Raw genomic sequence first — 16669 nt, forward strand, 5'->3', positions numbered from 1 at the left:
TAAAAATAGAGATGTCAGTTTAGGCTAGTGCGTTTTCAAAACTGCATTTAATCATGAGATGACTGCCTACAGGCAGACATCCTACTTCCCTATTTACACAATGGAAGATATTATGGATAGACAGCCTTCAGCTGGAGTCATTCAGGTGACTCAGCTTTATCAAGATGACAATACAACACCATGAAGGGAAAGTGCTGCAGGGCATCACACTAAAACCTCCTATTCCTACTCATTCCCTCCACATTTCTGCTCAGTCTTGCTCCTTCTTCAAATCCATCATTACCCTGCTTTGCAAAACCCACAAACTTTGGAGGTTTATTTTTCCTTCTCTGCTAGCAAGACCTCTTTCCCCTAACCCCAGATGAACTACCTAGAAAGTAGAAGATTCAGTTTTCATGGACAAAATGCTGTCATCTCTCTAAGAAAATTCTGAGAGGAGTCACAACTTCTAGTCTTACAGAAGCAGAAAGTTTGCAAAACCCAGCACACCTGGACACCATGGTTCCCATCTGTCACAGCAAAAACCAATTAGGTGGATCATGCAGATATCACATATGCTCAGCCAATAAATATTACAGTTGCTATCTATAGTGCAGTGTGGCTGATGATTTAGCTTCTTGCTCTAAGAGCACACAGATGCTGGCAGCTGAAGATTGCTCCCTCACTGACTAGAATGTAGGATGGTAGTGTTTTCCCACTTTGCCCTGTAAGGTGGAAGACTTATAATATAAGACACAGACGAGGAGGGGGGCTAAGTAGGAATAGATGGGATTGTAAAAGGAAAACATATAAAGGATGTTCTGCGTGGGCCTGGGAGGATATACAGACACAGTGTCCTCTTCCTTCATTGTCATCACATTGTGTACTGGATAAGGATATAGGAGTCAGAAGTACTGCATGCAATACTTACTGCAAGAATTCATTACTGACAGATTTCTACAGTAACACAGTCTCTTCACAGACCTGACAGCCATGCCTGATCTTTTCTGTAGTGGTGTCAGCATTCATGTGACCAGCTAAACTGCTCAAGTTCCATGCATAATCAGTAATATGGACCAAGCTCCCAGTGGCACATCACTGTGGATGGCTGCCCACAAGCCTCAAGAAGCCTGTACTGATTTAATCTACCCAAAGCAGGAAGTGTTTGCTTCAGGTGGTCAGCATCATAAGTCCTTCATCTTCAGCCCAAGTTTACATGAGTTCACTTTCTCTTGCAACAAAACCAGTCAAAATATATAGTAACACAAGGTACATGTTTATTTAAATAGACAGGGAAGTAGATGTCAGAGGCTCAGACACAAGACTAAGAAATCAAAATGTTACTGAGGTAAATCCCAATTTATGTCTTTTCTTTCAGTAGCTATTAGGAATTGAGTCCATATCCCTCTGACATGTGGAATACCTAGGGAATAGAAAAAAAAGGCTTTATGAGAGATTTAATACTTCTATAATTTTTATCCTGCTCACAATCCTTTCCGCACCATTAGTCTAAATTTTTGGAGTTTGAGAGTTGAATGGTATTGTGTCTTTTTCTGATCACTGCCTTCAGTTGCAAAATTCTATCTTGTACAATATAAAAAAGAGGAGAAATTTTCAAATTAAATTTCCTTACACTATTAGTGAGTACACCAAAGGGATATCTGAGATAAGAGCCATGGGAGTCACGTACTGAGAGGGAAGTGCTTGAAGCTGGATGCACAACTCTTTGTGCTTTATAACTGTTCATTCAAGGATCCATTCCCATGCCTGTATAAAACTGTACTTCAAAGTTTTAGGGCTCTAGCTGAATACATAAGGGAAGTACACATGGCCTTTATCAAAAGGTAGTCAAAGGGAGGTACAACATTTGGCCTTCATTTGGAAGCAGCTGATTTTGCACTATTTTGGGTATGTTACTTCTGTTGGTTCTGTTGCTAGACTCCAGATATAAGTAGACATAACCATAAAAAGATAATTTTGATATTATTCTATGTCACGGTACAGTATCTATATCCTGATATATATGCATAATATGATAATGATGCAAGATTTTCCACAAATTCAGCCTTTGATATAATTATGAAAATTAAAACAAGTTAAAAGTGTCTTTAATTTCAAGCCTATGGTAAATAACAGTCTGTGTTGTAGAGCAGTTCCAGTTTCCAGAACTCCACAGCTTTTCATTTATAGAACTTGTACCAATGTGAAAAAAAAGCTGGAAAGCATTAAAAATGAGCCCATTATTAACTCTCAAGAATTTCCTTTCTAAAAAGCATAAAGTAATATCTAAATAGCCCACTAGGAAGTTCGAGGGAAGAGTGGATGGATTTTTGCATTTAGATCCTTCAGTCTACAACTGTCATGACACAAATCCTTTTCTTTTCTTTTTCTTTTTCTGTGTTTTTTTTTTTTTTTTTTTTTAATCCATTAATTCCTGGCATCATCTTAAACTGGAGAGGGGCACAGATTACAATGACATCTTTGCTCTTCTACTAATAATCAGTGAAAAAATGAACAGGCATGAATTAATTCACAAAAATAAGTTTAATAAATGCAGATTTTTCTTTCATATATCTCTCCCTTTCCTTGATTATCTGCCTTTCCTTTGTAGAGCCTTTTGCCAATCTGTATGCAGGGATTGATACCAGAGAAAGGTTGCTAAGCAACTTAAAATGAAAATCATATAGTGGACTATCAGGCATTTCTAATGAAGCCTTCTTGAGCCATACCTTAGTCTTCACACCTCACAAGTAAGCCTGGGATTACAAACTGGTGTAACAGATAGGAAGTGGTTTCCAGTTAGTACACCCGAGTGTACAGGGAAGCAGCATGCCAGAAGGAAAGCTATTAATGAGAGCAAGATACACACTTAATATTCAAGGGCATCAGACTGAGAAATCACAGAATGACCAGATAGAGAGGTTTATTGAATGCACAGTTGTGAAAGCTGCCTAAGCTTGAAGTAAAGAGTTGAAAAGTAAATGGAATGGTAAACAACGTCGGTAGTGAAGCCTTGGGTTGCATCTATATCTTAAAGCTCCTGGAAATGCTCCTGGACAGTATTTCATATTCTGTTAGTCTGTAGGAATGATCCCTGAAAAGCTTGTGCCAGTTACAGTCTCCTAAAGCGTTTCTTAGGACATTTGGGGAATTAGCACTGACTATGGATGACCCCCAAAAGGCACTGTGGATGTATTCATGATGTCCTGAAGCATAAGGGAGTTTAATAGTTTAATGGTATGAATGCAGGGTTTTTCCACAGAGTTGCCCTTAGTAATAGACAAAACTCTGATTCACTGTTAATTTGTTAGCATAGGCTGAGCTTGTGAGGATTCAGCTGTGCTTTTTCAGCCTTGACAAATTTCTTGATCCTTGGATCCTGGTACCTTACACAAATGTTCTGATTTGCATTTTTATACTTTCTTATTTGACATTCAGGAACTTTTGATCAAAACTAGAATCTGTAGTTTTCTGTGAATCATTTTCTGAGTTCAAGTGATACATATATGCAGTTTACCAGATTGTCCATATCTGCTGCTTTACAATATAAAAATTGTTATTTGAATAATTCACCACCTGAATTTCAATTATTGAAAAAGTCTTATTACTCAGTTATATTATTCTGTGTATTTCCTTCTCTTTGCCATGTTACTTTGGCAATTATGACTATGCATAATGCCTATTGTGTTCCTGTGGTGAGACATCAAATGTGCAGGCTCTTATAATTTTGTCACTGATTAAATAATACATAATCCCTGCAGGAAACTTGCAGGATGTCTCTCATTGTCACTGCTTCTGTTTAGTTTCCTTACTCTTTTAAATCTTTCCCTGTCTTCCTACTCACACTCTGAGTAACCAGTTTCTGATTTTCTTTCCTATCTGGGTTTACCAATCTTTCTCTGAATTGGATGATTTTTAATTAAGCCATGCAAAGTTAAATAATTGTAATAGAAATAGTGCTAAATTCAAAAATGTAATATATTTTGGGGGTTTTATTCAGCAAAGAGATAAAAGATGTGTCTTCAAATCTTCCTATGTAAAGAATATCTTGTGAATATCTTGAAAAATGTCTGTGTGCAGGTATTTTGCAACCTCAGTTAATGCTATAGTCATTGCTTTGGCAAATTTTACAGAACTGCAGCATTGTGGGTTTTGCAGTTTATAGGGAGGAGTTTCTAGGTGTTGAGAGTGGGCTTCACCTAACTTTGGGCTTCACCTAACTTAGGCTTCACCTAACTTTAGACATCTGAAATTCATCTAGGTTTCCTAAATAGTCAATAGAAATACAAATACCTGCACAGAACAGGAGGTGAGATTAATCTTACCATATATCTTTAAAGGGGATATCTACATGTGAAACAGATTATAGTCAGAATTCTGTTCAGTACAGTCAATAGAGTTTAGAGAGTTGATAATTTTATTCTGTAATATATATCCACAGAGGCTGAAGGGCTCTCCATGCTCCAGTGCCTACCAGTCTTCTCAATTATTTCAATCCTTGAGTTGAATCCTAGCAGAAAAAAGTTTTCTCAAGGTGACCTTTACCAAAAGAATCAATGTTAGGTGGAACAAATTAATTACTTTTCTGTCAATTTAATATAAAGGGACCCTAAAGATTAAATATATTTACTTAGGTGAGAGAAATCATACTTTGTAGATGGCATGAGTTGCACAGTATTGATAGCAGAAAGAAGCAAAAAAGCATGTAAATTAATGTGTAATGCAGTCAGCAGAACTTAAAGAAAACCAGTGAAAACATTTTTGCTTTATATATAAGATGAATCTGACATATATGTATAGAGTCCTTAATTATGTTTTTTAATTCACATTTAGAATACGAAGGAGGATAGGATTATGATATAAAGAATTAATGTATTTTAGTATTTCTTTAGAGACATGTACCCTGTGGATACATGTTTAGCCACCCATTAGCTTTCCATTGGCAATTTTTGCATTTTTAATTGCCTTTACAATCTATAATTTAATGCTTTTTGGATAAACAGGTGGGGTTTTTTGCTAATATTTGCAAAAGCTTTTTTGTTTGGAACACTGGCAAAAATTTCCAGAAATGGTCTAATTGACTGCTCTGTCATTTGTACAATATTATAAAACAATTGTGGTGTTGTCTATAGAAGACAAGCCCACTAAATAAGAGTATTCCCATTGTACTTCTCCACTATTTCTCCCGTCATTGATCAAAACCATTTGTTTTGTTTCCAGAATCCCAGAACACACTTGCACTTTATCAAACCAGAGCTTCTCATCCAGACTTTTCAGAGCAACCTGCTTGTATGTCTATTTCTGCCATCTTGCTCCAAGGGCAGTTATCCCACTATTAGAATCTAGACTCGAAAAAATAAGTACATCTCCTCATCTGCTATCTGGTTCTTTTTCCTGGTGAATTAATTTGTAATGCTCTGATACTGACTCCTATAGACTTTGGTTTCCACTGTTCTTCAGAAAAGTCAAAGTATTTAGAAAAAAATGCCACCTTTAAAAAGCAATGTAAGGAATTCTGCTGTAAATAAATGGTTAGTCTCAAGTATCTAGGAATAAAGGGGTACAATGATTACTTGGTCACATCTGAAAAAGGTGAGAATTTTAATTTCAGTGAGTTTTTCACTAGTATTCTAGATGATAGTGTCCTATGGAAACCAAAGATTCTGAAACACCTTTCTCTTTAATAGGGTTGCCACCAAATCAAATCGTATTTAGAGCTATGAAAACAAAAATGCCCAGCTAGTAAATTGTACCTGTAGTTCAAGGTTGAAACATGCCTTCTGTGAATTAGTTTGTTTTTGAAAAACATGACATTAAAAATGTGTTTCCAGATAGTTGTTTGGTGTTGCGTTCTAGCCACTTACTTCTATAAAAACTGTTGTAAATTTTATATATTTCCAAAATCAAAACCTAAATATCTCCTGATAGGATTAATTAACATTACAAATAATAAACAAGTTTTGTGTTAGGAACAAAATAGAACAAAACAAAATAAATTAAAAAAATAAAAACTCAATCTCACAAACAAACAATCAAATGATACATTTTATTCAGTTGCCACTTTTTCACTTATCTTCCACAATGTAAGGGTAGCCCTTGGCAGTTTAAGGAGTAGAAAGTATCCAAGTCTATTTGAAACCATATTGCTTCTGAAACTATTTTGGCCTGAATATTTTTTCTAATATGATTTTCTGTACTAAGTAAATAGCAGTGCTTTCTTCTATTGTAATTGAAAATACTACTTGTAATATTTCTATGGTTTTAAGCAACTTAAATTGTGCAGGATGGTTTGGTTACAGGAATAAAATACTCATTTATTTATGTATATTTATATGTGTCTGTACATTATTCTACAAATCAGGTGAGGTTTTTTTTAATTTATTTCAGATTTTTCCTACACTCCAAATTTCACTACTACCTTTTGGCAATAACTTTTAAAACGTATTGCTGAAGAAGCAATTCTCACAACAATTCCTAACAATTTACCTTTGAAAAGTGGAGAACTTAATTTTCACTGAGTCTAAACATCCAAGATTAAATAACCAAATTTTCCCACTGAAAGTCAAGTTTTTGAAAGGGTAAAATAAGGACATTATGGAGAACAATATTTATTCTACATCATTCATTGGATGTATTGGATATTGTGATAGATGACCTTACTGTTTCTAGTGAAATCTTTCTAGATTTTCCAAAGGAAAAGAAAAGAAGGATGGTGGGAAAACCACTTACCTTTAAGCAGTTGATAGGCAAGTTCCTTTAGTCACTACTTAGTGTCTCTGCAATCTGTAGCATAAGCTCTCCCTATTCATAAAGAAAATAGAAGACATGAAAAGATCTGGAGAAGGTTATTTAAATGTATGTGCTCTGAGTCACTACTTAAACTAAGGTTAAAATGGATCTTCCAGCTCAATAGGTTTCTGTCAGATGAAGACAAACAATTGTAGTGATGTGATGCAGCCCAGCATCTGCTCCATTCTCTTCACTGATCAGCTTTTCAATAGATTATAATTTCTACCTGAATTTATAGTGCATTCTTTGCATAGATGTTCCATATGCTTTAATTTGCATATTTATAATGATGGCTACTTTTTTATTTTGCAAGATAGGAATTAAGGACAGGGTACCATATATGCTCAGCATATATTTTCTTACCGAATTACTTTAAATTATACCATGGTCCATACATTTTAGTAACTTGCAAGTACTAATCCAGAAGGCCTGATAGGAACTTTAATGTACTGCTGGTTATTTAAGTGCTTCCTGTGAAAACTGCTGTAGTTAAACTAAGTGCCATGAAAGGTATTTATTTTCAGCTTTTCTGGTAGTATTTATAGTTGGCAGAAGCACTGCAATATGATCTTGAAAAAATATACATGACATATTTGCACTATTACCTTTTAATTAAAACCAGCTTGCAATTTCATTTATTGCTCATATTATTTCTATAATGATTGATGTATTGATTTTCAAGAGGGTAAATTTATGATTTGTCCATTCAAAAGTATGTGTCTGTAATTTAATTAAGTGTGTATTTATTGCATACCTCTTACAAACAAAGCCTCTACTGGACATTTTTATGGAGCTGAGGAATCAATATATATTTCTTTCACTGTATTTGTAGCGATATGCTTCCAATATCGACCTCCAGAAATCCAACAAATGAACAAACCTGTTCTTTCTTAATCTGAACTCTGTTTGCTCAAACTGTGTTTTTGCTAATAACACTTAAGAATTTTCTAAGTTCATCAAATCAAGTTATTCAGTTGGTAATTTCGGAATGGGTTTCTCACCATGTTGTTGGCTACATTCCACATCTCACAAGGGTCTTGTAAAGGAAATGAGCTTAGGCAAGTTTCCATAGTAGATTTCTTATCTTATTAGCTGTCAAAATGTCTAGAAACAATTATTATTATTATATTAAATTTAACAATGTTTGTAGAAGAATGATATTTGAAAAAATATAAACTGATAAAAGAAAATCTATTTTCAAGGTTATACCTAAAATTTACCTATACAGAATGGTATTATCTAGACAGAAACCAAATATATTTGTGGTAGCTGATGCTTGGAAAGCAAGGTGTTGGTTTTAATGAGAGTTTTTTCATATTTTAATGAATCCAGAGTTCAATAATTGGAAAAATTAAATGTAGAGAGATTTCTTGGAAAAAAAAGTCCTTTAATAAAAAATGTATGCCATAGGTGTGTAATAACATGCCATGGATGTCTTTCTACAAAAGATGATCTGTTGTTGACATAATTATTCTTTAATTGCCATAATATTTAGAAAAAGAATTGTATGTAAGCAGCCCAAATGGTTCACATGAAGGTGTAACAATTTTTACCAAATATTTTATTAATTTTATGAACTTCACATCCAGGAAGAATACCCCTTGACTCTGAGAACCAAAACATACTGAACAGAAAAAACAGTCCCTTCTTTGAGACCCAAAATCACACAACTGTTTGAAGAGGGAAGGAATATGTGTGTGTGAACAGGAAGTGTACTCATCCACTCAACAGACCTAATATTTAGTAACCAACATATAGTAAGTGTGGATGTGTTCCATTTTCTGATCTTTATTTATCTTTTTTCAAAGATAAATTGTTTTTAGAGATTTTCTAATCAGCTGAAAAACCTTCCTATGCTTCTGTGAGATTAGAAATCTCCATGAAGCTTAATATATAATGGTAGTCCTTTGTACTGGATGTTGAATATTTTGAATATTATATTTTCATCTGCATAAATTAATTTCCTTATTTTGGAAATATTTTCATTATCTAAAGTAGTAACTTTTAATATGTATTCTCAGAAGATATGTTCCATAAAAATTGAAGTCATAATCTGTATCACAGAAATACAGATAAAATCCCTTAAAACCATCTATTCCATAATTTTAATTTTGTATTTCTGATTTTTCAATATCTAACTCTAATTCTGACTTTACAATCACTGTGAAATGCTCTATCTTCACAATTTTGTTATTTATCCATTTTTATACTTAAAAATGATATTTAGGGAAGAGTCATTAACTGTAACTACTTAATGGTATGCAAATTAATGTCAAAGAAGAAAGAAAAGACAAGAAAAGACAAGAAAAGGTGAGAAAAGATGAGAAAAGAAAAAGACCAGAAAAGACAACTCAAGAAAGAAAGAAAAGAAAAGAGAAAAAAAAGGAAAGGAAAGGAAAGGAAAGGAAAGGAAAGGAAAGGAAAGGAAAGGAAAGGAAAGGAAAGGAAAGGAAAGGAAAGGAAAGGAAAGGAAAGGAAAGGAAAGGAAAGGAAAGGAAAGGAAAGGAAAGGAAAGGAAAGGAAAGGAAAGGAAAGGAAAGGAAAGGAAAGGAAAGGAAAGGAAAGGAAAGGAAAGGAAAGGAAAGGAAAGGAAAGGAAAGGAAAGGAAAGGAAAGGAAAGGAAAGGAAAGGAAAGGAAAGGAAAGGAAAGGAAAGGAAAGGAAAGGAAAGGAAAGGAAAGGAAAGGAAAGGAAAGGAAAGGAAAGGAAAGGAAAGGAAAGGAAAGGAAAGGAAAGGAAAGGAAAGGAAAGGAAAGGAAAGGAAAGGAAAGGAAAGGAAAGGAAAGGAAAGGAAAGGAAAGGAAAGGAAAGGAAAGGAAAGGAAAGGAAAGGAAAGGAAAGGAAAGGAAAGGAAAGGAAAGGAAAGGAAAGGAAAGGAAAGGAAAGGAAAGGAAAGGAAAGGAAAGGAAAGGAAAGGAAAGGAAAGGAAAGGAAAGGAAAGGAAAGGAAAGGAAAGGAAAGGAAAGGAAAGGAAAGGAAAGGAAAGGAAAGGAGAGGAAAGGAGAGGAAAGGAGAGGAAAGGAGAGGAAAGGAGAGGAAAGGAGAGGAAAGGAAAGGAAAGGAGAGGAAAGGAGAGGAAAGGAAAGGAAAGGAAAGGAAAGGAAAGGAAAGGAAAGGAAAGGAAAGGAAAGGAAAGGAAAGGAAAGGAAAGGAAAGGAAAGGAAAGGAAAGGAAAGGAAAGGAAAGGAAAGGAAAGGAAAGGAAAGGAAAGGAAAGGAAAGGAAAGGAAAGGAAAGGAAAGGAAAGGAAAGGAACTCCCAAGTGACAGAACCCTTAAAAATTATAAAACTCTTGTATGTACAATATTTAAGTGCCAGGCCTGTTACTAGAAATAATACAGCTATTTTGACCATATATGTAAAACCGAAACAGTTAAACTCATTGGACTGCGATTTCTCAGAATCAATACTGTCTGTTATTATTTCTATCTTAAACTACTTACTGCTACTGCACAGTATGAATATTATCATAGAATAATAGAATGGTTTAGGTTGGAAGGGACCTTAAAGCTCACCTAAATGAAAGCCCCCTGCCAACTGGCAGGGACACTTTCACTAGGCTGGGTTAAGCTCAAAAGCCCTGTCCAGCCTGGCCTTGAATACTTCCAGGAATGGGTCATCCACAACATCTTCCAGTGTCTCACAACCCTCATGGTAAAGAATTTCTTTTTAATATCCAAACTAAACATATCCTCTTCAGGTTTTAAAGCCATTAACACTTTTCCTATCACTACATGCTCTTGTGTAAAGCCCATCTCCCTCTTTCTACTAGGCTGCCTTCACATACTGAAGGGCTGCTATAACATCTCCCCAGTCTGCTGTTCTCCAGGCTGAGAAAATGCCTGCAGAACTGTGGCTTTATTACAAGTCCCCTGTGCTACTCTGGGGCTTGGACCAGTATTTTTATTAGAACTGATGTGTGATGGTCAGCCACTGTTTATTGTTCTTCATTGTGGTACAGGCTGATTGCTTTAATAAAGGCACACTTGAAATGACAAGAGCTAAATTTCAAAGCAAAATTAATTGGAGAAAGAATCCTAAACCTGTGGCCAGTTACCCCACCCTGTACATTTATTGTTAATTACATTTCTTGCATATGTTATGATCCATGAAACAAAGCCAAGTGATGTATACTACTTAAGACAGATGTTATATTTGCTTACTGGAATATATTATTGTGGTTATAAAACAATATCCTGAACATTAAGAACAGGATTATATCATGAAGTAATGAAGAGCTTTGGTTTAAAGTAAAATTCATTTTAAGGAAATGAGTTTGGGGGCTAGCACAGCAAGATCTCAGAAATGCAGTGCTAGCTTAGTTCTCTGGTTCAGAAACAAGTGAAGCAATTCAAGAATGTCCTTCTGTGAAAATAGTTGACAGATCCTTCTGCACAACAGTTAACAACCAGGATCAGGAATGTGTGCAAATAAACTGCCAGCCACTACAAGTTTGCCATCCATGGCAAGGCAGCTCGGACTCATAGCAGTGGTAAGACTCATAGCTGTGCCTGTTAGAATAGACAGAAAAGAATGAAGAAAAATATTTTTTCCAACTAGTTTGTTTCAGTATTGTTACAAAGACTATTTTCCTGCCCTCAGGAGACAGCAAAAACTGTCAACAACTGCAATGCTTCAGAACTGTAAATGATCTGAATCACAAATATTTCTTTTCAAATAAAATTTAAAATGTAAGTCATAACTATAAAACAGATAGAGCTATTTAAAGATGAATGTACTATAGACACTAAAATATTGCCAGAGATAATTATTGTGTCCCAAGTCTGTTTAAAAGTCTAGAGTTCCTGGCAAAGAACTTGTACACAACTGAGGTACCTAAATGATATTCTCATTTCAGATTAATTATACTCTTCATTCTCACCACCTCTACCAACTGATTTCCATAAATCCTTAGCAAACAGTAATTTTATTTTTTACTTCTGTGAAAAGAAAAAAAGTACAATGATAAGAGTTATTTGCACTTCCAATTTTCTATAATACCTGAACACCAAGCCTTAAGAACTTTATATTGAATTTTATATCATATAAAACTAAATTTTGAAGGGGGGGGGGGAGGCAGGGAGAATGGGAGCCTCAAGCTAAAGCATTTAGGCTTCTAATTCCTATATTGTCTTTTTACTTACCTATGACAATAACTGGAAAGAGTAGATAAGAGCAGCTCTTTGACATTTGCACATACTCTTCCATTATGTGGTAAAGGTCAAGGATGGCTTTCTGGTCCTCCCTCCACAAGCTGCAGCTTCCTTCAAGGCACATCCAGCTGCTGTGGTGTGGAGTCCTCCATGGGCTGCAGTGTAGGTAGCTGTTTCTCCATGGTTCTCCACGGGCTGCAGGGAGACAATTGGCTTCACTATGATGTCCTCCAGGGACTGCAGAAGATCCTCTGCTCTGTCAACTGGAGCACCTCCTCCTCCTTCTTGTCTCACCTTAGTATCATAGAGAGCTGCTTCTCATACTTTTTTCCTCCACTTGTCACTGCCTACTTATATGTCATGTGCTTTTTAAAATATATTTTCACAGAGACTGATGGGCTCAGTTGCAAAAATGTGTCTTGCTAGAAAATTACATGCTATACAAAACCATGATTTTTTACAAAAGGATAGTGGAAGTATAAATATAGGTCTAATGAACTGGAACATCTACAATACTTCATTGCAATATGACCCATCATTTTGCCTTCTTTCTCCTTAAGGTCTGGAAGGAATACTTGGCATAAAACAGTGTTGTTTCAAGGAAAAGATTTTTTCAAGATTATAGAGTGTATGTTCAATTTTCTGTTGAGAAAAGGCACTTTGTCTTTTGTGATAAACATCATTACCCAGTATATGCTACAGAATGTCACTAGTAAACAAATTCTAACCAACAATAGCAGATCAAAATCTGGTGAGACCAAGCAATATACCTTTAGTGGCCAGGATAGAATCATAGAATCAGCTGAGTTGGACAGGGCCCATCAGGATCATTGAGTCCAAATCCTGGCCCTGCACCGGACCATCCTCAAGAATCACAGCATGTGCCTGAGAGCATTGTCCAAATGCTTCTCAAACTCAGACAGACTTGATGTTGTGACCACTTCCCTGGGGAGCCTCTTCTGGTGCCCAGCCGTCCTCTGGATGAAAAACTTCTTCCTGATATCCAACCTAAATGTCCCCTAACTCAGCTTCGTGCCATTTCCTCGAGTCCTGTCCTTGTAGCCCTCATTTGGATGCTCTCTAATAGCTCCCAAAACTGCCCCAGCACTTGCTGCCCCAGTGGGGAATGGGGCAGGACCATCCCCTCCCTTGCCTGGCTGGCGATGATGTGCCTGGTGAGCCCCAGGACATGGCCGGCTCTCCTGGCTGTCACGGCACTGCTGACTCATCTTCAGCTTGCCATTGACAAGGACCCCAGGTCCCTTTCTGCAGCGCTTTTCTCCAGCCTCTTGCTCCCTAGTCTACGTACACAACCAGGATTGCTCTGTCCCAGGTGCAGAATCCGGCACTTGCCCTTGTAAAACTTCGTATGTTTGGTGATTGTCCATCTCTTTTATTTGTCAAGGTCTCTCTGCAGGGTCTCTCTGCCCTCAAGGGAGTTAGCTGACAGCTCCTCACAATTTGGTGTCTTTGGCAAACTTACTCATTATTCCTTCAAGTCCTGTGCCCAAGTTGTTACTGAAGATGTTGAAGAGAACTGGCCCAAAGATGATACTGTCTAGCCACTGAAATTAGCGCTTCATACTTATTCTTGTTCCTTAGTGCAGAAATCACAATAAATATCTTCTTATTTGTTTCTTTTATATCCATGCAGAGATCTTTGGTTATGTTCATGCTTTTTATCCCAACAGCAGCTGACTTGACATTTACACACACAGAACAGCACACTTTCCCTACTGTTACTAGACTTAACAATTTTGCAATCTGCGAATTAGTGACCTTTGCAACTAAATTCAGACCTTCAGCATTTCTCATAAAAATAGTAAAATATCCTCAGAAGAACAGAATACTTTGCTGCATACTCTGTAAGACTACAGAATATATGATAATGCGTTAGCATCACAATAATTTAAGCACAGACCATATACTTTAGCACAGAAAAAATTTAAATAAGAGCTATTTTACACAGCAACAGATCTGAGAAACAAAAAGTCTAGGACCTTCCAAACTGATCCCTGCAGTATGAATATACTTTTAAGAACACAGAAGATAAAATATGTGGTTTTGAAAGGCTGTATCCTTGGCAGACTAAATTTGATCTCGTCCTGTAGATGAAAGATCAAGGAGCTCAAAGTGGAGATAGGGAGACATGTCCAGATAATGAGATATAGAAAAGCATTTTTAAAGATAATTAAGGATTCTGGTGGACTGGGCAGTGAGGTTAAATCTGCCACACTCATTCAGTTTGGAGGACTAAATTGTGAAGGACTGCTAAACCATATCTGCTGCTGTATAGAGATCCATCAATATTGTATGGTTAGTGTGAACACTCTCACTCTCTACTGCAAAACATTTGATAAGATATGAAATAGCCTTAGTGACAAAATGAAATAAAGCCACCATACCATCTTGGAATAGGGAAAGTACATTCAAAATATTTTTTTTCCTTATGTTTTCTTCTTTTCTTTTCTCCCATAACAAATGAATCATAATTTCAACCATTCTGGAATGTTTTCAACAGATGAACCCAGCATACTATTTTTATTACAGGCTCTTGCCCCTTACATGCTTCATTACAATTTCGTAATGTACTCCACAGTCATTAGAGTTTTTTTATCTCTTTTCCAAGAGACATCTTTTAAAGGACTACTTAACCACTATAAATCATACTTTTCTCTGCTTTCTCAAAGCTTTTTGAGAGTGTTGGTTTTTTGGGGTTTTTTGTTTGTTTTTTTTTTTTAATTGCAGCATTCCTAATGGCATCAGACCCACTACAAGAAGAAGTTAAAAATAAATGTTATCTCAAAGAGACTGTTAAATCTAATAATCTGCCAGTCTTGGTATTTGTATGTTCCTAAATCCTTTTAATTTCATGGTTGATTCCTGAATCCTCAGTTTAATTAGAAAACACTGTATTTATAAAACAGATCTAGTTCAATTGCTTCTGCAAATTCACCTTTATTTTATATGATTGTACTTAGAGAAACCTTGTTTAATTCAATCATTAAAAGTATAGATTTGACATCATATGTGACCCTTTAATCTCTCTGAATTGTATTTCTTTGTGTGAGTTTCTCAGTTGTTTCAAATAAGGACAGGTTCTTTTCAATTCACATAGCATATTATCTGAATATCTCCTGCCTGCTTTTTCACTTGCTTTAATGGAAAGTTAAGGGAAATACATTCTGAATGTTATCTTTTATAGTCTACTTTTACCTACCAGTGTGTTTATACCTACTAGAACCAGTTTCAGCTTGAAAGAACATATCAAAGAAAATTTATTTACTAAAATAGACAAAAGAAGGCATAAAATTTAGAAACTAAAAAAATATATTGGAGCAATATCATTCTAGAGAATGTCATGTATCTATGAAAACTACAAAAACTTATATTTTCAAAGGCACTTACAAATCACCATTTTGCATCTGTTTTTTTGTTTGAAAGCTCTGGCACTCATCTGATTCCTTTTTGAGCTAGTTTAGCTCACTAATCTGGTAGGAAAGCAGTTAAGAATAAATAGAAAAACCTATGGGGAACAGAACACCACTTCACCCATATGTAGTAAAATGTTAGGTCAGCCTTCTCTGTTGTAGAAGTATGTCTGTCATATACGAAAATCAATGCATATCTTATTTTAAACTTTCTTATGACTGCTGAATACCTGAATGGTCAAGATGGTTTAAAACCAAACACCCAGCCTTCTAAGATATTCCCCAAACCATTGCAATGGAATAACTTTATCAGATGAAGAGCTCACTATGCAAAACCTGAACATGATGTCAAGGATGCTTTATTGTGGATTACCATTGTTTGGAATCAATATATACCTACCTGCCATGTAGGTATAGGAAAAAAGTAAGTAGCCACAATGTTTTTACAGTTGTTATTGTGTTTGGGATAGTAAGCATTTAAGGTAGTAAACAAAACTGTGATGAGTTTTAGTATTGACCTTATTACTTTTTCACTTTGAATTAACTGCTTTGCATTTCAGCTTACCCATCAGTAAAATGAGAAGAAGGCTTCCTTCCTGCTCCAAGGACATTTAATTAGTGCCTCTGATGTCATGGATTTAAAAATGAAAAGCATTGTGATTAAAAGGAAGTATTGGCATGCCACAAGGTAATGGTAGTGACCTGTGTTCCCTCCCCAGCTTCACTGTGGTTGTAGAATTTTAATTAGCAGTTCCAAAAATTTGTATTAGCATAGTCTGATGACATATCTCAATAGAGCAGGATGTGTGACTTCGAGAATTATAGAATCATTTAGCTTGGAAAAGACCTTTAAGAACATTAAGTCCAAATATAATTAGCAAATCCAACTGTAAATAAATGTTTTGCTGTTTGAAGAGAATGCATGGTTTATCTGGCAAGTTTTGCAAGTATTTGTGTCATCACAAGCACACATCCAATGCATTAGATGGGAATATAATAAGAAACCTGTATAAATAAACAGAATGATACTCAGGGTAGGATATATGCATGATTACTCCTTCTTCCTGATTTCTTCAAACAAATTATTTTTATAAGTTAATTATTGCAATTGTTGCTCTTTTGACAGTCCTTAGTATATTATTCACAATTTTTTACTGGCCTATGAATGCCGAATGGGTTAATTCACGTAATTTTTCAGATAAAGACCAAGACTTAGTGTTGCTTAAGCTGGAAGCAGAAATATTTAAATTCTCCAGCCCCCTTTTTAGTACCTAATTTATATTATGAAATCATTGCACAATCTTGTCCCTTTAGGTCCA

General features: G+C 35.6%; 1 long non-coding RNA gene across 1 annotated transcript; it reads right to left on the minus strand.

Annotated features, from left to right (window-relative positions):
- Positions 1-1090: 1090 nt before the first annotated feature.
- LOC116436507 lies at positions 1091-12220 on the minus strand. Its single transcript, XR_004237028.1, has 3 exons — positions 11911-12220; positions 6709-6780; positions 1091-1402 (listed from the first exon to the last, which is right to left on the minus strand). It is a non-coding gene; the product is annotated as an uncharacterized LOC116436507 (long non-coding RNA).
- Positions 12221-16669: the final 4449 nt, after the last annotated feature.

Source organism: Corvus moneduloides, chromosome 2 (assembly GCF_009650955.1).
Source record: "Corvus moneduloides isolate bCorMon1 chromosome 2, bCorMon1.pri, whole genome shotgun sequence".
NCBI lineage: Eukaryota > Metazoa > Chordata > Aves > Passeriformes > Corvidae > Corvus > Corvus moneduloides.